The following is a 22,390-nucleotide window of genomic DNA, read 5'->3' as shown; positions in this document are numbered from 1 at the left end:
ATATAAGTCTACTATAGTTTGTGTGATGAAATCTTATTTAGATAAAATTATAACTTGATGGTATGCATGTCTTTGCTCAAATGTTTTATCCAATTGAGAGGTGGAAAAAAGTGATTAAACCTAAAAGATGACAAAAAATGGATTTCCACATCAAATAAAATTATGATGTATAATATCCTGTTGATTCCAATTTACCTCATTTTTGGTTTCTTACCAATGGTTTAAGAAGAAGTGGACCACATCCAGGTAATACAAACTTATGTTCACATATTTTATTTCTTCATGCCGTAGTGTTTTCTCATTCATCTTTTAGATCTGAACTTGGGAGAAACACACGAAGAAGGTCTAGGCTGCCAGAAACACTTTCAGTGTGATTCAGTAGCACAACTGCTTAGTTTCAGGCTATTGGCACAGTTGTAGACAGGACACAGTGTCACTGCAATTAATCTTTCTGCTGTACCAATGATACTTTGCAGAACAGAACGATTACCAGTAGTTACTTGCTCTTTTTCCTCATTCCTGGCCACTGAGCTCGGCCTATGAGCCAGAAGAACTCTGATTGAAAGCCAAAAGGGGGCTACAGCTATTAGCATTACCTTTTTCTTGCTATGGTCATTTCCTTGAATTTGGATGCAGCTTATTTGATGAAATTGCCAATAATAATTGTACATACATATTCACCCACATGCCATTTTAGCTATACTATAATTATAATAAATGTCTGTTTATATACCTGTATACTCTTCTGGAGCAAATCATAATAACATTTAAAACACAGAAATAGATTGGCTTTCCAAAGCTGAACACTATGAGGGGATATTATCCTCTATTTTTAGAAAGGATAATAATGGTGTTCAGCAGCCGAATGTCAGGGGGCCATTCTTTCTGAGCCTCCAGGAATGATTCATATTTTTGATAGAGTGAGTTAAGCTTTGTCTCTGTCATAGCAGCCTCTTTATTCCTGGATGGAGATATAAATCCTGGGGACACCAGAAGGAATGGAGCCCATATACTCTACCCTTTATGCCAGAAGCAACTGTGTGACCCCCTTGAAACAGAAATAAATGTTAACATCCACACTCTTACTCTGTTCTTCAGGAAACAAAACTTTATTTCACTGAGTTGTCTTGACAGGGGATAAAAATGAATTTCTGATCATTAAAAGATTGAAAACATGTTCCTTGGGCACCCTGTCAGGAAAGCTGTAAAGCCTTGTATCTGTGACGAAATGTGACAATAACAGCCCAATGCAAATAATTGACCCACACATGGCTTCTAAGGAAACTAAAAGCTCTCTGTGGAGTGTGAGGCCCCTACAAGGAGTCTTGGATCTCTGGAAGGCATCTGCCCCAAGGTCTGTCCATCACAATCTCAAGGTAGGAAACGTAATGAGGAATGATCTCCAGCTTCTGCCTCCCAGCGTTCTGTGGGATGCCGAAACAAGTGGATCCAAGTAGACTGAAGTCAATAAAAACAGGTCTTTGCTTTTCATTCTGAGGGAGGACTCCCTGGTATACTGTCCTCTCTCCTGAAATATGGCAGCTCCCATTTCAAAATCATGTCTTTTATTTACCCTTCCCATGTTTGAAGAGAAAAGATGAGAAATTCTTTTTTCTTGCCAAATGCTTTGGACTGGACCTCAGTTTTATTGATTATACCAAAATGCTACTTAAAGCTGTGATTACTACTTCCTCCTTATGTTCTTAAAGCATCAATTTGGAAGTGCTTGAGTGCAGCACTATGTCTCATTCCGCTTTATGTGTCCCAGTTCCCACCATCGTACTTTGCCTATTAGGCGTTTAGTAATGGTTGAATAATTTGTTATGACTCAGTTCTGTTTATATGCCTATCTTTTCATAAAAAAGTATGTCACACTTTATTTCATTTTGCTTTGCAGGAAACCAGGACATTTTATAATTCTTCTAGTATGCTTACATCTCAACACCTTTTAAGCATATTATATATATATATAATATATATAATATTATATATATTATATATATCATATTATATATATATATTGAATAATTAGCTCACATGATCCTAAAAAGTCAAACATGAGTCTAACAATTCTGTTAAAATACTCATCTTTTAGAACTATAGCAGAAATATGACTATCTTATGATTCGTTTGTGTTCTGCTTTTGTTCACTGAATGAACACAAGTGCCAAGAATGGTGCTTGGTATGTAAAACACACTCAGTACTTTTCAACTTAGCATTACAAATACTTGAGGCTGGACATACTGAAAATTGGGAGCTCATAATGGATATTTCCCACTTTCTTTCTATCCCATTTACTTTTTATAATTAAACTAAATTCACGAGAGGAATTTTTGACAGGTCAAACACATATCTAATTGTAATACATCCTAAATCACCAACCATGAAAGGCATACATTCAAGTGATGACATCAATCAATTTACTGTGGATCAATTTGCAGCCAAGCATTCTCCTAAACCTGTCTGATGTTTTGGCAAGATACTTGAAAGGACTCACTAAAAATTTATTAGTGTAGCTTGAAATAGTTTTCTTTCCCCTTTATTCTCTGACTTAACAAAGAGAATACTGTTTGCCCTATGAACATATAGATTTTATAGTTTAACGTAGTAATGGATATGCTTGCCAAGAATCACAGTTTTTAATGAGCTTTTATTAAAACCATTGCTGTGTTTTAGTTTTCATTATAAGTATTACTTTTTCAAAAATACATTCTATTTAAATTTGTGTAACTTTCATAATCAAAGCTTTACTTGAATATTGGCTTGGAAATACATTTTGTATCACTTTGCATCTTCTTTTAAAAAGTTTTGAAGCTAAGAAGTTCAATTAATTGACACCAATGTTGAACATATGCAATATGTAAACTTTTCAAACAGAATTCACACTAGTACTAAAGAACATGTTGCTTTCGTATATAATGTTTTTATGTAAGATACAGCTTTGAATGGTTTACTGTTTAGGACACTGATTCAAGTTTCAAAAGTATTAGCTTGGTGCAGTGTCTATAGCACCAAATGAATAGCTTTGTAGGTTACTATATATAATGAATTTAACATTTTCTGGTTTTTAGAAGAAACTAAATAGTAAATTTCAAATTGAGACCAGGAAAAGTTGAAGTTTTATATCTCCTGCTCTGTATACAATAAAAACTTAGCTGTTTCTATTGACCCTAAACTGTCAAATAGTTAACCCAAATTTTCTTTCTAGATGAAATGTGATATAAGTGATGGCAGCATATTTAGTAATAATATGTTCCTAAACTGTCTCCTTTTGAGAATGTTTTATGAAAATAAATTAATATAAGTTAGTTTTTATACCTTCGTGTCACTTTCTAATTAATATGGTACCAGTTATTTTCTCTTGCAATGTTGAGGATTTAGGCTAAGTTGGGTTTTTTCCATCAATAAAAGGAAAACAAAAAAGTCCTAAATCACAGAAAAATGAAATAGCGGAAAGCCAAATGATACATTAACTGGCAAAAGTTTGATTTACATTTATTTACTGGATTTGGGATTACTGCACATTTTTTTCTGGCTTTTTGAACAGGAGGCCCACATTTTAATTTTGCACTGGGATTCAAAGATTATGTTGCCATCTCTGATCAAAATGTTTTGTGTATAAATTTCTTAACTGAAGTAAGGTGGATTTTTTTCTGTTTATATTAATATTTAGAAAAGATAACTGCTCAGATAGTAAACTTTATCAGTGAGTTCTTACAAAATAAATGTTTACACATGATATTGCAATAAAGCATATCAGAGAGTTATTAGAAGTCTTCAAAGAGTTTAGAATCTATGGTTTTGATAACTGCTACAACATTGCAATCAATTTTTGCTATCAAATCAATTGCAAATCAATTTTTGTGATCACTGTTTGCTATCAATTTGCAAATAGCCACAGGTTTAGAAATAGAAGTTAAATTTAAAGATCCACACATTAATGCAAAAGAATACTATTTTGGATGAACCAATTATTAAGCAAGAAGACAATTTTAAAATTAACTTTTCCTAGCAATTAAAAATACATGATAGAATATGTATACAATGTATGTTTTGAATTCTACACCAATCATAAAGCACAATATGATCCAGCAACCCCACTATTGGCTATATATCCAAAGGATGAGAATTTAGTATATCAAAAAGATACCTGAACTCCCATGTTTAGCAGCACTATTGATAATAGCCAAAATATGGAATCAACGTAAGTGTTCATCAATATATGAATAGATAAATTGTGATGTATATACACACTGGAATATTATATAGCCACAAAAATAGTGAAATTCTCCCATTTGAAACAACATGAAAGGAACTGGAGAATATTGTGTTATGTAAATAAACGAAGCACTTTTTTTTTTTTTGCTTGTATGAATTACCCCAAGTTACAGGAAATGTCAAAAGAAATACAAAAATACTATTAAATAAATTTACCTTTAAAATTAAATTTGGACTAATGTAAAATTGATTTATATGAAGAGATAAATCTTTTTAGAAAAATTTTACCATAAAAATCATTTGCTTTATATGCATTATAACTTATATTTTGAAATAATTAATAAGTAATTTATCCCAATATTGTCATGGCCTATAAAATATTCTTAACAGCTCCAGAGGAGTTGTATCATTGAAATGATACTTTTAAATTGAAAATTATCAAAAATTGTCTGCTATCAATTTGCTGAGTGACTGACATCGCATTTAACTATGTTGATTAAAAATGAAGTTGTTAAAAGTATACATTTGATGATTTAATAAATAAATTTATAGAAAAATGAACCAGAAAAATCTCATGATCAATCAAGATATTAACAAGTTATTACTGTGTTATGTAAAATTATGACACCAAAATTTTTTTGCAAATTGCAAGTTCATTATTACTCATGTGTAACCCCTATTATGTTATATAAGTGACAAAATATTTTAAAGGAAGATGATTCATATTTCAGTACCTTTAACTATAATTGTTCACCCTGTCTTTTGAATAAGGAGATACATGCTTTAATTTTGTACTGGGTTCTGCAAATGTGTACCCATCATGTATCACTCTCTTGTTCGCCCAATTTCCTTAACTAAAATAAAATGGTAAGAAGGAAGTTTTTTTATTTCTGTTCACATTAATATCTACAAAACATAAGAGTTATATTTTCTTCATCTAATCCTTCTCTCTCCTTTTCCAGTACTCTGGTTCTCCTTGCTTGCATAACTATTTTCATACCTGCTCTCTGCTTATATTTTCCAGAGAGATAAGGAACCAAATATTTTTTTAGAGTTAAACCCTGAGCTTAAGATCTCAGCCGTGTTTTTTTCAACTCACCAGATATTATCCATTTATCTATGACTATTGAAAGCCAGATTTTTAAAAGAAATTTTATTTCCCTTCCATGAGAAGATCTTACCTACCATTTTTGCCATATTTGATACAGCTGGTGAATGAGCAAAAGACACAATTTGTTATAGAATCCAAAAAACAAACTGAGCTCTTTTTAGCACCACCTGGGGCCTCTTAATGTATGAATCAGGAAAAGGAAATATGCAAATGTTGATATGCATTTGCATAGAGCTGATTCCACTGAATAGTTTTCTTAGGTTTCCTAATGTTTTCACGATTTTCTCAGTACACACTTATCAATCATTTTTCTTGTCAAGAAGAACCTCATTTTTTTTTCTGTCCATGTTAAGTGTTGCCTGAAGGTACTACAATTTCTGAATCCTCTCAAGGTACGAATTTCCTTGGAAAAGTCTATAATTCTCAACAGAAAAGAAATCACTCTTACTGAAAAAGCAAATAGCAGTGATACCAGTGCATAATAAACAACAGACTCCCAGACTTCATTCTTTACTTTAATGGGACTCTTGATTACCATACGTAGAACATAAAAATGAAGTAGAAACATTACTGCACTAGTGTTAAGCTGCAGCATTCTTCCCTCTGGGTATGGATACCACCCTGTTTGTGGAGCCCAGCCTAGGTTTGTCAGTTATTATTATCTATTCCCGTCTTTAAGAACCTCTAAAATTTAAAGGCCCCCTTTCAAGCTAAACCTGTCTGCATTTTTTGTCAATATGTTGTTTTGGGGAGAGGATGAGCTAACGATTAACTAGGAAATTAAGCTTGGAATCTCTCAATCTGTTTCTCAAATGGTGAAGGGATTTCCTTATCATAAACCCCCAATACTTGAAAAAAAAAAGTAGTCTATAATAACAATGAGACAGAGCCTCTTGTTCTCATACTCTTGTGTAAACTTAAAGAATTCCATTGAATTTGTTCTCTTTCATTTTCCTCTTGAATAATCTTTAGAAAAAAATGTTATGGTATTAGATGATCAATTGGTTTTTTTTGAAATTAAAATTATCCATATATAAAAATCACTCTGCCTACCATCTCATACGTATTTCTAAATATAATCAGGCTCACATAAGCTGCGTTTAGTGAACAAATGCATCTATCTATAAAGTCTCCTTTATTTTCATTTTCTAACAATTTTATTTTATTCTATTGAGTTTTGTCAACTAAAGTTAAGATGGCTGCAAATACATGTCTCATTTGAGTGCAGAGATCCAGTATTTCACATCAATACGTCAAGTAAAAGAGGAGCATACTAATACAGCCTGCCTTTATTTAAAAACAAAACAAAACTATTTTCTGCACCTGCAACATTTTACAACCTATTCTGTACCTGTTTTGGACTGTGTGTCTCCTCCCAAAATTATATTATATCCTGAAATCCTATCCGTAAACGTGATGTTATTAGGATGTGGGGGCTTTGGAAAGTGATTCTGTCATGAGGGTGAAGCCCTTGTGAATGAGATTAGTGCCTGCCCCCACAAGAAGAGACAGGGGAGCTTTCTTTTTCTCTCTCTTCTTCACACATGAGCATACAACAAGAAGACTATCTATAAACCAGGAAGTGGGACCTCAGCAGATACTGGATTGGCTTGTTCCTCGATATTGGACTTCCTAGCCTCCATAACTATGAGAAATAAATGTTTGCTATTTAAGCCAGCCATCCAGCTTGTATTTTTGTTATAACAGCCCAAACTGACTTAGCACTCTTGCTGTAAGCAGGAAAGGATAAGGAAGTCATGGAGCTACCTCAGTAAAGTCATTCTTTTCAGACTTTAAGCTCTTGTTCACAACAATACTAAGGCTGGAATCATTTCATATTCTGTCCTCAAGCTTTTACAATGGGTTTCTTAGTCCACAGAAGATGCATTATTCATGTATGAACACATACACTTTACAGAAAACTATTTGCTAGACGTGGCTAAGCACTGGGAATGGAGTGCTGAATACAACAGGCATAGTCCCAGCTTTCACAGAATTTACAATCTGGCAGGGGAGGCCAACAATAAATATATGAAAAAAATACAGACTGTGATGAATGTTATGAAAGTAAAGAACAAGTTGCCACATTAATATAACTATAAAGAGGTATTTTAAAAGGTGGAGGGAGGTTTCTCTGAAAACGTTATATTGATGTTTAGAAGGAATAGGTTTCTTTTCTCATTTATAGTCACCTCAATTTGGCAGTGATAAAGCACAACGTGTACAAAGAGCACACCCTTGTCAGTCAGAATCGGATTTTATTCATGCCTTCCTCTTTACTTAGAACACACTGTCCTGTTTTTCATCTTTTGAAGTTCTTACTCTTGGCTTTCTATGCTTCCAACATGTGCACCTATCAGCTTGTTCTATAACCAAATTGAAGAACTTGGCAAAAATACATACAATATTATTTCTATTTTTCCTTGATCTTGATGTAGTCAAGATCAAGTGTAATATCAGTACATTAATATGTATATTAGAATGCACTGCAATATTGTATACGTTTGCCCAAATAATTGCCGTTAGCCTCCCAGCAACCCTAAAAGAGAAAGACAAAATTGACCAAAAATTAAGTAAAAAGCATACAAGCTAATGAAAAGTGTCACAGATTTTCTTAACACCAACATCTAAGAATTATTTCTCTTGTGGCTCTTCAGAAAAGTGAATACTTATGACGCAGTAGTTTCCCTGAAAATAAGACAGGGTCTTATATTTAGTTTTCCTCAAGAAGACACCCTAGGGCTTATTTTCAGGGGATGTGTTATTTTTTTTAAGTACGGTACAACAATCTACATTTATTCAAATATAGTAAAAGTAAAATGAGTAAAATGGCGGCCACAACTTTCCTTCTTCTCCCTGGGGACACACAATACCTAAAGCAGAGCGTCCCATTCCTCACTTCACTGAGGAGACTTTCCCCTCAAAGCTTCAACTTGCAGCACGCACAGGATGGCCGGGACCTGGCAGAGGGAGCCAACCTTGTTGGTGGGGCTGCCTGCACCTTTCCGGTCACCTCTGGGATAGTAGCTGTCACAATGGGGCAGATGAGAAGAGCCACTGGTCTTCTTAACCACTCTACGACAAAATGCGTGGGTTGTGCAGATACGCTACGTAGCCACGCCCATCACTAGGTCTTATTTTCAGGGCAGGGCTTATATTGCACAAATGCTTAGAAATCCTGCTAGGGCTTATTTTATGGGTAGGTCTTATTTTCGGGGAAACATGGTAGATATATAGGTAGCAGTTACACATGAGATTAAAAATAATAATGTGCTGATAGATGCTAATACACTAAAAAGAGACTGAACTTTCCTCTTTCTCTGCTACTTTCTTTTGTGTATTTGAGATTACATCTCACATTCACATTATGATTCTAAAAGCTTAGTCAACATGGAAGTGTTTTACTCTTGGTGATATATGCAGGAGTCATTGAGCAGGGAAATCTGTGTAATGCTGGGCCTGAGGAGTTGTCTGCAATGGGTTTAAACTATGAGGAATGTTCTCTCCATGGAATTGCAGATACATTTTAGGGATTCCCATGAATATACATATGTAAGAGTCATTGTTACTAACTCCCAATACAAAATGCTTGGGTATAAGTACTCCCTTTTAAGTTATTATCTTAATTTACAAAATACATCATTCACCCAACTGAATTTCAATCTGTGTTGTGCACTTACCAATCTAAAGGAGAATTATTCACCAAGAAGACGCTGGAAAGGCCCTGCAGTAGCCTAAAAAGCGGGTGGCTGCTTTGCAGTAATTGTCACAGTGTTTCCAGACAAAATAAATCTGTTAAACATCTAAAATGCATTGATTTATTTATTCACCAGAGTTCATTGGTTTTTTAAAAAAATCTTATTGGAACTTTTAACAAATTTTGTAAATCTAAAAAAACAGCTTCTAGGTGTTGAATCATGGCTTTCTTGATTTTACTGTAATATTGATAATACATAGAAATAACATGTAAGGAATATACATACATAAAATATAAGCACACAATGTAGGTAGAACCATGTCCTTAATTGATGCTAATTAACAGATACAGTTTTTTTTTTTTTTTTTACTTAAATTAGCACAAGCGAGTAATAGAATACTAAACCTTTAGCAAATAGGGAGAGCTTGACTCCCTTTGTAATGATGACTTCAACGCAGGTGAAATGACCAGAGAAATGTCTCTTTAAGATCTCTCCCACCACCTAAAATGGTCACCCATACATCAACTCAGGCAGTTTCATGGGGAGAGGCACATTTTGAAAGAGGGTCAAGGTTTCAGATTTTAAAGTCGGAAGGCTCATCATGCCTCGCCTTTTCTTCTGTCCTCCCACCTTATTAATTCAAAAATTTTCACAAGCAGTGGCAGTAATTAGACTTGATCTGAACCTCCTCCATGGCTTGTTATCAAATTTCTTTCCTGTTTATGTTTGAGTTACTCAGAAGTTATCTGTGTGCTCTTTGGACATGTAAGACCTCTTTTTATAAACTCCCTCTGGACGAAGAATGTAATCTTAGCTCAATGGGTTCTGGATTATATCATTGTATTTCTCTATTTCAAATCTCAGAGTCAGGAGCAAAAGTAGTAATTCATCATTATTAGTCTCTTCCTCCCAAGTCAGGAAAAAAAATGCACTTTTTGTTTAAAAGGCTTCACTGCCTAAAGTTGAATACATATTGCCTAATTAGCTTTAGTTCAGTGAAACAGAAGTTTTATCTATGAATTATTCTCTTATGAAATAATTATGAGATTGTTTCTGATATGATAATTTTCACTTCTACTTCTTTTTGAAGTTTTATTTGGGTCATTAATTGGAGAATTATTAATTGAAAAATAGAGCAATTAGGTGTTATCGATTAACAATTATAAGAACATATAGGAAATTAATTGGCTGCTGATTATTATGCCCTGATAAAGTTGATGGGTTTGTAAATTATTTTATCTACCAAATGAAATTTTAGCATTCTGAACTACTTACATTTCATATTGGATATTCTTAAACAATTTGTGCTGAGTTGTCCTGTAAATTTTTTATTATTTAAAAAAGCATAAGAAGGAGAAGCATTAATTAAGAAAGAAAAAATATAATTTTTTTATCTATTTATATCTTATTTATGAATATAAAGTCTTATTGTATCATTGGAAGTAAAAATTTCTTAGTTGTGATTTGGGAATATGAACTGCTATATCATGAACTTTCTAGTAATTTTAGGGATTTGAGGAGCACCTAATTCAGTTATTTCCTATTACAGAGAAAAAAGTAAATACAGAGGAGTAATTTGCTCAAGATCACAAGACTAGTGACTGAAACAGCATAAGAAAATTAGGTCTATGTCTAGTGCTTAATATCTTATTTACTAGGCTTTTAGAATTGGATATCAATTTTATTATCAGAAAATTTACATGGTAAATTTTACCTCTGCTTGAAAAATCTTACTGGAGATTAACTAGAAGAATGTTAAAGTTTTCCATTACCTTTTTGGAAAAACTTATATACATTGTATACATTGTCTGTCAAAAATAGTTTATATTTAAATAATTCATTAATAAATTTTGAGAATAAAAAACTTTTAAATTTGGAGACAGCAACAGCACAAATTTTGAGACTCTGGGAAAACTCCAATTTTTAGCTAAAGTACTTCTGCAGTTATAGGAACTGCTGACACACTTCCTTGAGTTGTATAATTAGGTGCACAAAGGTTCAACGTTACAAGCTTAATTTAAAAAGTAACCTTTACCTAAAATAATACTTATGCTCACCTACCTTTCTTTTTTTGTAGTCTTTATTATTTCTTCATAGCTTGATCATTGTTAGGTTCAATTCTAACCTATTTCTTATTCTTTGAATAGACCAACTCTAATTTCCTTGTGTTTTGGTTTAAATTTGAAATGCCATGTTTTCCTCCTGATTTTAAGGGAGTGGAATATGAATATACATATGTATTTTTTTCAGGAAAGTATTTCCAGTGCTCCTTACAAATACAAAGTGGTATTGAATTTCACAGAAACTCAAATAAATCGTTATGAGATTAAAAAAAGAAGTTACATCAGATCAATAAGACTTGTGCCTAGCACCAAATACAATACCACTTGTTGACAGTCATTTTCATTTCCTTGGAAAGGACTTTGTTGTGTGCCACAACTATGCTTTTTGATGCTGAAAATGAAATTACCAGCAAGCACCACACTTTTTCATTTCTTAAAATAAGTTCCTGCTTAGTTGCTAAACTAATCTCACTTGCTTGTTTATCTCAGAATTGCAGATGGTACATTATAGAACCTTTCCAAATGCCTGCCAACACATACACTATTAAAATTGTGTATTTTTCTCAGAATCATTTAGGGGACAATTTTGTGGAGAGTATTTAAGTAGAGTACTTAGAACCTTAGGAATAAATGAAAAAAGAAACCCTATTTCCCAAAGATGTCTTTTTGAAATAAATACATGGTGTGTGCCCTTCTCAAGAGGAAACATTATAAAAAATATTTTAATGATTAATGTCTTTGATATATAATAATTTACTATAAACATTATTTACATGGTGACAATTCATATGATTTCTAAAAGTTCTCCTTTTCACAGCCTATTCAAACAAAATTTGCAATACTTTCTCATCATTTCTTAAGTATATAAAGAAAAAATAATTTAAATACCCTCATGTTTATTAAAATTGGACAGATTCATCTGCAGGTTGTTGAGGATGTATTAGTTCCTTTACATTGAATGGTTTTATTAGCATCTAGTGAGTTAATAAATTTCAAAGATTTTTAGTACAGTGTCCCAACTAAGAGACCTCAAGTAAGACATTGAAATAATACTTCTCTAAGGAGACCAATGAGTAGCTAAGATGAAGAAAGTTTGTAATAACCACTTTGACCTAGGCTTACACATGTTTACTAATACTGTTTGCAGTAGTTGTGTTAGTTTTATAACATAGTATAGTAAACATGATTTCATAATGGTTTTAGGTCTTCATAAAAAATAGTAGGAAGATATAAAAGCTCAGCAATGTGAAGAAATTTGCTGAAATGTACAAAGCTCTTTAGAGGAAAATCTGGAAACCCCATTTTCTAATTCCAAGTTTTGTATTCCTTTCTTTACATCATTCTGCCCCTAAGTATACTGTATGACAATGAAAAGAAATAGAGAAACAGACTTTTTCCCTCCTTGAATCATTACTGCTAGTCCCTTAGAAAGATCAACTGAAAGTTTTACTTCAGATAAAATTTGCCTTAATTTTTCAGTTTAGTAATTTGAAATTATGAGCCTTAATTCTGAGTAAGAAGACACAATTATTGGCAGGGTTTCAAAAGATGTTAGGTTAAAATGTCAATTTAAAAAACAATCCACTAAGAATTACTGAACAGATAAAAACATTGAAATGAGACTAAATTTAGCTGAAGTCAGATTCCATTGACTTGTATACCTTCATTTCCCTTGTCCTAGCATATCGTTGTCACTTTGTATGTGTGTGTGTATACTTGTGCATGCACATGTATGTTTTAATGAGTGAAAATCCTGTTGGTTTTATTTCTATCCATTTAGAAAGAACACTACACAGGGTGAATATCTCAGAAGTTTTGTGGCCAAAGTAACCCATCTTGTTCTAATTCAAGTAAAAAAAATTAAACTAGAAAATTTCTTAAGAATTAATTAGATGACATATTATTTCACTTTTATAAGACTGAAGGAATAAATAAATTATCTTTATACTACATACTGAATCCTTCCCTTGAATATTGACTATTTTGAAAGGTATAATTCTCATTAACTTTCCTAGTAAACAGGTTGTTTTAAGGAAATAGAGATGGAATGAGGAGTAGAATTACCAACTCTCCCAATTAAAAATTTTTTTATTCATAAATTTTATGCATGTTTGTGATTTATCTGTTTTTTTCTAAAATTAACCTTTTACCTCTGGTTATGATTTTTCTGCGCCTCTTGAGTAGTAGTTGTTCATAAAAAAGATTATTTAAGTAAATAGCTTAATGCACAGTTTTGAGTGTTAAAGGCTGCAAGAAGAAAAGACAGTGTGAAGTTATGTTGACAAACTTGGCAGGGCCATGGTTTTGGGGAATCATTTTACTCTGAGATTTAGTCAAACCAATCACCTAGTTTTTCCTACTGGATGGTGTCACATCAATGACTGATATATCTGGGTCTGTGCTGAGATTGCTTTTTTGTAAATGAATTACATTTTATCACTATAGTCAAGAATTAAAGTTGGAACAATACCAAATTTTGGGTTGCCAAGTTGGAGCTACATGTTATATTTTAAATACTGATTATTTTCTACAAATACTAAACTTCATTTAAAGGACAGAAAAGAATTAATGTTACAAAGAAACATTTCGAGACTTTAAAAAATTGGGGGGATTGACTTTTTTTTAAAATTTTGACTTATTGGGAACATGGTATTAAACCAGAGGGGTCATGTACCAATATCCCTGAGAGTCATTTCATTTAGCTATTTAATTAATGATTGTTTTCCACTAGACTGCTCCATTATAGTATGAATTACGTGAATTTTTGTTTCTCACACCAGCTTGAGTATCTAGTAGACTCCCCAGCACATAGTGGGCACTCAATAAATATATCAAATTATTTGAACCATAGAAAAGTCAAGACATTTTATTTTATCCATATTGTTTGTCTATGATGCATTTATTAACCCAATTAACTTGGTTAAATATATGTGTTATTGTATGTAAGAATAGAGAGAGAGAGAAAAAGAGAAAAGATGAGAGAAGTTAAAAATACAGCAATCCAAACTTATTCTATAGTAATAACCTAAAATGTTTGCTTTACTGAGGAATATTATCATATTCATGTAGGAAAGGCATCAAATTAACTTAAATGCTAACATATTTTAAAAAATAATAAGAACATTTATTAATTATTTCATATAACAAGAAGTCCAAAAAGATGGCAGTAATGTGGTTGGCGTGGGGCCTAAATGATGTCATTGGGAAACCAGGTTTTTTTCATCTTTCTTCTCTATCACTTTCTGCATTCACTCACTCGTCCATCCATTCATTTGTTCATCCATTTATTCAATCATGAGTATCTAAGAGGGCCAAGTAACATTATAGACACTTGGGGATAGAGTAATTAACAAAACAGACAAAAACCCACCCTGCCTTCTTTAAAGCTTGCATTCTAGCAAGGGGGAAAAATCATGTCGGCTTTCACCTTTAGGACCATAACCTCATAACATTTTTCATAAAGCATAAATTACTTTTCTGTCTGATAGGATCTTAACCAAATATAAATTCAAAATGAATCATTTAATACACTTATCATCAAACTGGGAGATATCAGTATGGAAATGAAAGAAGATAAACTCTATAGTATAATGGGGAAAAGGGATGAACATTTAAGTACTTATAATATTAGAGGCTGTTTAGCAACATGGTTACAAAAACAGATTCTGGAGCTCAGACTGCCTATGTTCTGATTCCAACTAGGCCACTCACTCTGCATGCCCTGAACAAGTTATTTAAGTTCCTTGTGGCATAGTTTCATCATCTGTAAACTGGGTAATAAGGTCAATACCTATCACATAGTGTTATTGTGTGGATCAAATAAATTAGCAATCACATATAATCGTATGTGCCAGGTAACTTTCACAAAATAAACATTATTATTATCAGATGAACCCAGTGAATTGTCAGCCATGTATAGTGTATCCATGTAGCTAATCATCTAACGAATCAAACACTTTTTTGAAACCTCTATTGCTCTAACAGTATTTTTCATTAAAATTACTTTATGTGAAATATACGTAGATATGCCCAGCACCTACATATATGGCTTTGAATTATGTGTTGGTAATTCATCTTATACTTGCTTATAAAACACACATAAATATTTAAATCAAATTATATAATTTTGTGCAGATATATTATCAAAGGAAAAAGTTTATTTCTGGTATTAAGTAATAACTAATAATTTCCTATAAAACTCTTTAAAAGCAAAAAGAAATTATATGAGTTTTGACATGAGAATTATTAGTTGATCTTATAAAAGATCTTTATAATTACCTGTGAACTAAAATAATAAACAGTTCATATTATACATATTTTAAAAATCTCATACAATTTCACTATATACTCACTTTGAATTTGAGAGAAGCAGTTTATTTTCTGCCTGGTTGCTATAACAAATGCAAGTCAGAGGAAAAGGAAAAAAATTGCTATTTGTTATTGATATCTGTCAATCTTCATACTTGTTTTTGAAACTCTTGCTTGATGAGAAAAAGATACTAAGCAATGAAAAATTGAGTTAATTCCAAGAACTAAATTTGGGAGATGTGGGTACTAGATTTTTGCTGCACTGATACTGACAAATATTTTCATAAGAGTCTTTAAGGATGTCATTCTGGTAACTCTGAGCTCATAAATGATGGTGGAATGAGGCATCTAAAAAAGTAACATGTAGGACACCCTCAAGAAACAACAAGAAAAGATTCCCAAACTAAATCTTTGTTTTTTACATATGAGTTATAATTTTGCAGCAATGGCAGTATCCTGGTGGAAAGGATATCACATATTGTTTTTTTTTTTTTTTTTTTTTGAGACAGAGTCTCGCTTTCTTGCCTAGGCTAGAGTGAGTGCCGTGGCGCCAGCCTCGCTCACAGCCACCTCAAACTCCTGGGCTCAAGCGATCCTGTTGCCTCAGCCTCCCGCGTAGCTGGGACTACAAGCACAAGCCACCATGCCCGGCTGATTTTTATATTATATATATTAGTTGGCCAATTAATTTCTTTCTATTTTTATGGTAGAGACGGGGTCTCGCTCAGGCTGGTTTTGAACTCCTGACCTTGAGCAATCCGCCCGCCTCGGCCTCCCAGAGTGCTAGGATTACAGGCGTGAGCCACCGCGCCTGGCCCACATATTGTTTTTAATTAGGTAATCCCCAGCAGGGGCCAGGACAATGAAAAAGCATTGGAGAAGTAGTCTGGGAATGTGGGTTTGAATCATAGCTGGTCTTCTATCTTGGTTTTGGCCTTTCTGTGCTTTTAAAGTAAGGTAAGGTTTTATCACAGAAGGATAGTGGGAATTGATCCTACTATCCTCAAGATAATCTGATACTTGACATGTAAATGTTAAAATTAGATACTATGTTTTCAAGTGTCAGATCATGAAACCCTCTTTAACTGTACACTAACCTTACCTGACATTTTTCTACTCCCTCTCTCTTGTGTGCCCATAATACATGGCTGCTTTGCTTTTTCTCTTTTCATTATCCTTACTTCATCTCAATTACAATGCCTCCCCTTTCCAGTGTATAGGGCCTGTGACAGAGGAACTAAGAGTAAAGACAAAAATCATGGCTCTCCTCAGCTGTCTTCTAGACCAGCAGTCCCCAACATTTTTGGCACCAAGGATCAGTTTTATGGAAGACAATTTTTTCCACAGAAGGGCGGATGGGGGATGATGGGTTCAGGAAGATTCACACACGTTACATTTACTGTGCAGTCACACCTCTTGCTAATGATAGTCTGTATTGGCAGCCTCTCCCCAGTGCTAGCATCACCACCTCAGCTCCACCTCAGATCATCAGGCATTAGATTCTCATAAGTAGCACAAAACCTAGATCCCTTGCATGCACAGTTTACAGTAGGATGCAAGCTTCTGTGAGAATCTAATGCCACCGTTGATTTGACAAGAGGAGGAGCTCAGACAGTGATGCCAGCAATGAGGAGCACCTGTAAACACACATGAAGCACATTCAGTCACTGCTCACCTCCTGCTCTGCAGCCTGGTTCTTAACAGGCCACGAACCAGCACTGCTCCACCACCTAGAAGTTGGATACCAAAGTCCTACACAGTATCTGGGGTAAAACATAGATCTCCTCAATACAGTCTCACTCCACTCATCTAACAGTCTCACTCCACTCATCTAACCTAAATCCTTGCAAAGTAATGTCTAAGAGAAATTGAAATTAAGTGAAACTCTAAAACTTGGTCTTTCTTCCAGTGATATTCACGTTTCAAAAAAGAAAACTTTAAAGGTAGCTTGGATGTTTTCTAAAATATTTTTTTGTTACTTACAAAAGAAATATTTCATAACTCTCAAAAAACCATGCTCTTGGGAGAAAAGAGGAAGAGGTACTAAAGGATGCCTCTACCAAACTTAGTCAAGGGCCAAGAGAAACATGAGTCAGAAACAAAAGTTTTCATCAGAAAGGCAAATAGGAACTATATGTTTTGGGGATACAATATATGAGATGTTCTCTGCCTTTGCAGACTCACTTTCATGGAGTAAATGCAGATAGAATTCAGGATGAAACTAAGATGTCTCCTTAGACTATATGGGCTACAGGAAATAGATTTTAAATCCCAGACACTCTGAGTCATGGGACGGAGAACTGTCAATCTCATTTGCCAGTGGGTGGAGGCATCGAGAAAGGAGAAGAATTGCCCAGTTCTATTATTGAAGAGAGATGAGGCTGGTACCATGACTGAAAAATAATATATATATTCTGTTATTGAACCATTCTTTTAGATAGATATTAAGTCCTAGAATATGATCAGGAAAGTAAAATAACTCAAGTATATCTTGGTTCAATAGGTTTTGTTGGCTTACCAATAAATCTAATTGCTACATTTAGCAACATTACTATGAGAAAATGTATTGAAATAAAATTTGAAAACAGCTTTTTTCATAATCTACATATGTTGTTGCAATCTCTGTTTGATGAATAATTCCTATATTTCAATTACTAAATCATGTCTTTACCCTAGCACAAATATGTACACATCCCTAAGGATATAATAAACAGCTTTTTGGTTTTCAGAAAATTAATTTTAAATGAATCCTTAAAAAATCCCCAAAATATAATAAAAAGTACATATTTTTGCACTATATGTTACCCATAAGCTATCATACCTAATGTATTATATTTAAAGAAAGAAAAATGTATTATATTTAAAGAAAGAAAGAAAAATGTATTATATTTAAAGAAAGAAAACAATTTATTATTTCTTCGATAGATATATGTTGAGTCTACTATGAGCCAGGGATTTAAAATAGAACAAACCATTTCAAAATTTTTGACTGGAAGCTTATAGTCCAGTGCCACAGAAAAAAATATAAACAAGAATAAAAAGTTAAATATATAATATTTATTGGAGGCTATATTCTATAGATAAAAATAAATTATGGGACTTTCAGACAGTGGGGCTATGTGGGTAGAACCATCTCAGCTGCTGCCGTAGACTCATGTTTCCAGGGAACTAAGAAAACCCATGAGGAAATGAAGATGCCGAAACCAATCAATGTCCGAGTTACCACCACGGATGCAGAACTGGAGTTTGCAATCTAGCCAAATACTCCTGGAAAACAACTTTTCGATCAGGTGGTTAAAACTATCGGCCTCCGGAAAGTGTGGTACTTTGTCCTCCACTATGTGGGTAATAAAGGATTTCCTACCTGGCTGAAACTTGATAAAAAGGTGTCTTCCCAGGGGGTCTGGAAGGAGAATCCTCTCCAGTTCAAGTTCTGGGCCAAGTTCTACCCTGAAGACGTGTCAGAGGAGCTCATCACCCAGAAACTTTTCTTCCTTCAAGTGAAGGAGGGAATCCTTAGCGATGAGATTTACTGCCCTCCTGAGACCGCAGTTCTCCTGGGGTCCTACGCTGTGCAGGCCAAGTTTGGGGACTATAACAAAGAAATGCACAAGGCTGGGGACCTCAGTTCTGAGTGGGGGATCCCTCAAAGAGTTATGGACCAGCACAAACTTACCAGGGACCAAGAGGGGTACTGGGTTCAAGCGTGGCACACAGAAAACCACGGGATGCTCAAAGATAATGCTATGTTGTTATATCTCAAGATTACTCAGGACCTGGAAATGTATGGAATCAACTATTTCCAGATAAAAAGTAAGAAAGGAACAGACCTCCGGCTTGGAGTTGATGCCCTTGGACTAAGTATTAATGAGAAAGATAACAAGCTGACCCCAAAGACTGGCTTCCCTTGGAGTGAAATCAGGAACATCCATTTCAATGACAAAAAGGTTGTCATTAAGCCCATCCACCAAAAGGGCTGAGAATTATCCATTCCTCCGACCTGAGAATTATCAAGAGGATTGTGCAGCTCTGCAGGACGAACCGCGAGCTGCACGTGCGCGTGCACCGAGGGAGCCTTGCATCACCGAGGTGCAGCAGGTGAAGGCCCAGGCCCGAGACTAGCACCAGAAGCAGCTGGAGCAGCAGCAGTTGGAAACCGAAGAGAAAAAGAGAGAAACTGTTGGGAGAGAGAAAGGACAGATGATGCGTGAGAAGGAGGAGCAGATGTTCAGGCTGCAGGACGACGAGGAGAAAACCAAGAAAGCGGAGAAAGAACTCTCGGAGCACATTCAGAGAGCCCTGTAGCGGGAGGAGGAGAGAAAACAGGCCTAGGAGGAGGCTGACTGGGTGGACGCGCTGCTGGCCAGGAGGAGCTGGAGAGACAGGCTGTGGATCAGATAAAGAGCCTGGAGCAGCTGGCTGTGCAGCTTGCAGAGGACACCGCCGAGGTCGCCCTCCTGGAGGAGGCCAGAAGACACATGGAGGATGAGGTCAAGAGTGGCAGCACAGGGCCAAGGTAGCCCAAGACGACTGAGTGAAGACTAAGACGGAGCTGCACCTCGCCATGACATCTCCCAACCCCTCGTGTACGAGCCAGTCAGTTACCATGTCCAGGAGAGCCTGCTGGAAGAGGGTGCAGAACCCATGGCTACAGCACCGCGCTGTCCAGCGAGGACATCCTGGATGACCGCAACGAAGAGAAATGCATCACTGAAGCCGAGAAGAACGAGCGTGGGTAGCAGTAGCTGCTGACACTGAGCTGTCCCAGGCTAAACAGGAGAATACGAGGACCCACAATGACATCATCCACAATGAGAACATGAGGCAAGGCCGGGACAAGTACAAGATTCTACAGCAGACCCGGCAGGGCAACACCAAGCCCAAACTCAAGGATTAGTTTGAGGCCATGTAATGACCAGGACAGAGGGCAGAGGGACACTTCCCAGCACGAGGCTTAGAGCACCACTACCAGCCTAACTACGCTTGTATCTTTAGTACTCCAAATCTGGGAACCCTCTTATCGCATCACAGTTCCTTTAAAAAGAGAACATTTATCCTGGCAGAAATATTATGGGCTGGAAATCAGTGGAAGCCTCCCTGGTTTATTTTCTCCAATTGTACCATGGTGCCAAACAGGCCTGATTTTTATGATTATTATTGAATCACTTCATGTACTGTGCTTGGAGTTGGACTGATTGAATTAAGGAAAGGTGTCTATAAAGTATGAGTAACAAACTTCATGCTGGCCTGATACAAAATTCAGTATCATTAAAGAAAACAATATTATGGCTTTAAAAAAATTAGGGAAGTGGCAGAGAATACAGGCAGTGTTGCTATTATAGGGTGGTCAGAGAATACAGGCAGTGTTGTTAATATAGGGTGGTCAGTGAAAAATGACAAAATACATACTGAGCCTCATACTTGGGACTGGTATGGTTATGCTGTTGTTCTCCAACAAGTCAAATTAACTCAGGATTTCATTGGAGTGAGATGTTTCCCTCCAGTATATATTATTTACATTTAGACTCTGTTTTATTCAGTATTTAATTTATTCCCAAGCAATGACTTGGCTTAGATTATTCAGCCTAAACAGCCCAAGATTGTGAATTTATTTTTCTTCAGTCTATTTTCCTTTAAGAGTAACTGTGAGCAGAGCTGCTGTAAAACACCAGATGGAAAGGAAATAGTTCAACACCATCTTTTCTTCATCTGCACTGCTGTGGCACTCAGCTTCTCATTGCATACAGGAACTTGAAAATTCCATGCTTCAGATGTGGTCACATGTATCCTCTGCTAACTAGTACAGATTTGGCTTCAAATGAACCGCAGGAATGTTTATTTCTTAATAATCAACAGCAGCTTCTCTTGTAATGCGTTTTCATGTTTTTACATATAGGCTAGCAACATTGGTCCCAAATTCTGGCCCTAACTCTTAGGGAGTTTTTCAATAATCAATATTAATTTTCTCTTACCCTTTTCAAAGGCTATAGAGAAAAAAAAATCTTCCAGCATCTTGAGAAAATTGTGACAATCCAGGATATATTCACATTGAAAATACTTTTAACTACTTGGCCCAACTTCCTCATTATGAAGCTTGTCATTTGATGACACCACCAAAAATGATAATCCTTCTAGTAAGTTGTTACTGAAGGGTCTTCTCCAACTAAGCTAAGCTTAGAATCAAACTTACGGCAAACTTTGGGAAAGAAGCCACTTCCGATCTGTGACAGAAGGTGCTAAAAGCCTCCTATTAATATTGCTTCCAAAAAATAAAACTTCCTCTATGCTTAAAAATATATATACTAATGAGTACAAAATATATACTCAAGAGCACTATAGTTAATAGTTAAGATTCATGTAATTCTCAATGATTTGGATTCCATGACTTTAAAGTTACAAGACCTGTGATATTAACCACTCTCTAGAGGAGGAAAGAGAATGCAAGTTTGGTAAGGGAAGGGGTTTTCTCTAAGTTGTTTACTTTAAATAATATCTAACACTCAAGATGTGCTCAATAAGTCTTTGATCGATAAATGAAAAATAGTACTTGTCCATGTTAAATAAATCTATGTAGATGTCAAGGTCATATCCTTGTAAGTTAAAGGATTGTCTCTTCTATGGAAAGAAATGGCTATCAAAAAAACTGAATAACCTAAAAAGCATAACTTGAAAAATGTTAGTGTTACAGGGCAAGATCATCATCCAGTGTTTGTAAAATAAGGGCATATATCTAAGAGATAATTTTCAGATCATAAGCAGGAGGCATTATTTAAATCCACATACATATTTAAGAATTAGTTATATTACTATACTGTGGCAATTTCTTCATTTACTTAAAAATCACCTCCACATATGTGAGCGTGCATGCTTTTGACATAGGAAGTGGATTAGATTTTTTATTTTTTCAAGCACCCTAATTTTGGGGCATTATGTTAGATAACAATTGAAAAAAAATGTGAACAGACTTTTAAATGCCAGATCAAGTTGAGCA

The 22,390-nt window shown here is 34.9% G+C and overlaps 1 protein-coding gene and 1 pseudogene across 11 annotated transcripts in view; one reads left to right on the top strand and one right to left on the bottom strand.

Moving 5' to 3' along the window:
• ROBO2 (roundabout guidance receptor 2) overlaps nt 1-22,390 on the bottom strand; it is a 1,246,890-nt gene that overhangs the window by 686,136 nt on the left and 538,364 nt on the right. The gene's annotated exons all lie outside the window — the stretch shown is intronic.
• LOC142870040 (ezrin pseudogene) lies at nt 18,594-20,311 on the top strand (annotated as a pseudogene).

Source organism: Microcebus murinus, chromosome 1 (genome assembly GCF_040939455.1).
Source record: "Microcebus murinus isolate Inina chromosome 1, M.murinus_Inina_mat1.0, whole genome shotgun sequence".
Classification (NCBI taxonomy): domain Eukaryota; kingdom Metazoa; phylum Chordata; class Mammalia; order Primates; family Cheirogaleidae; genus Microcebus; species Microcebus murinus.
This window is presented reverse-complemented; position numbering and strand designations above follow the sequence as displayed.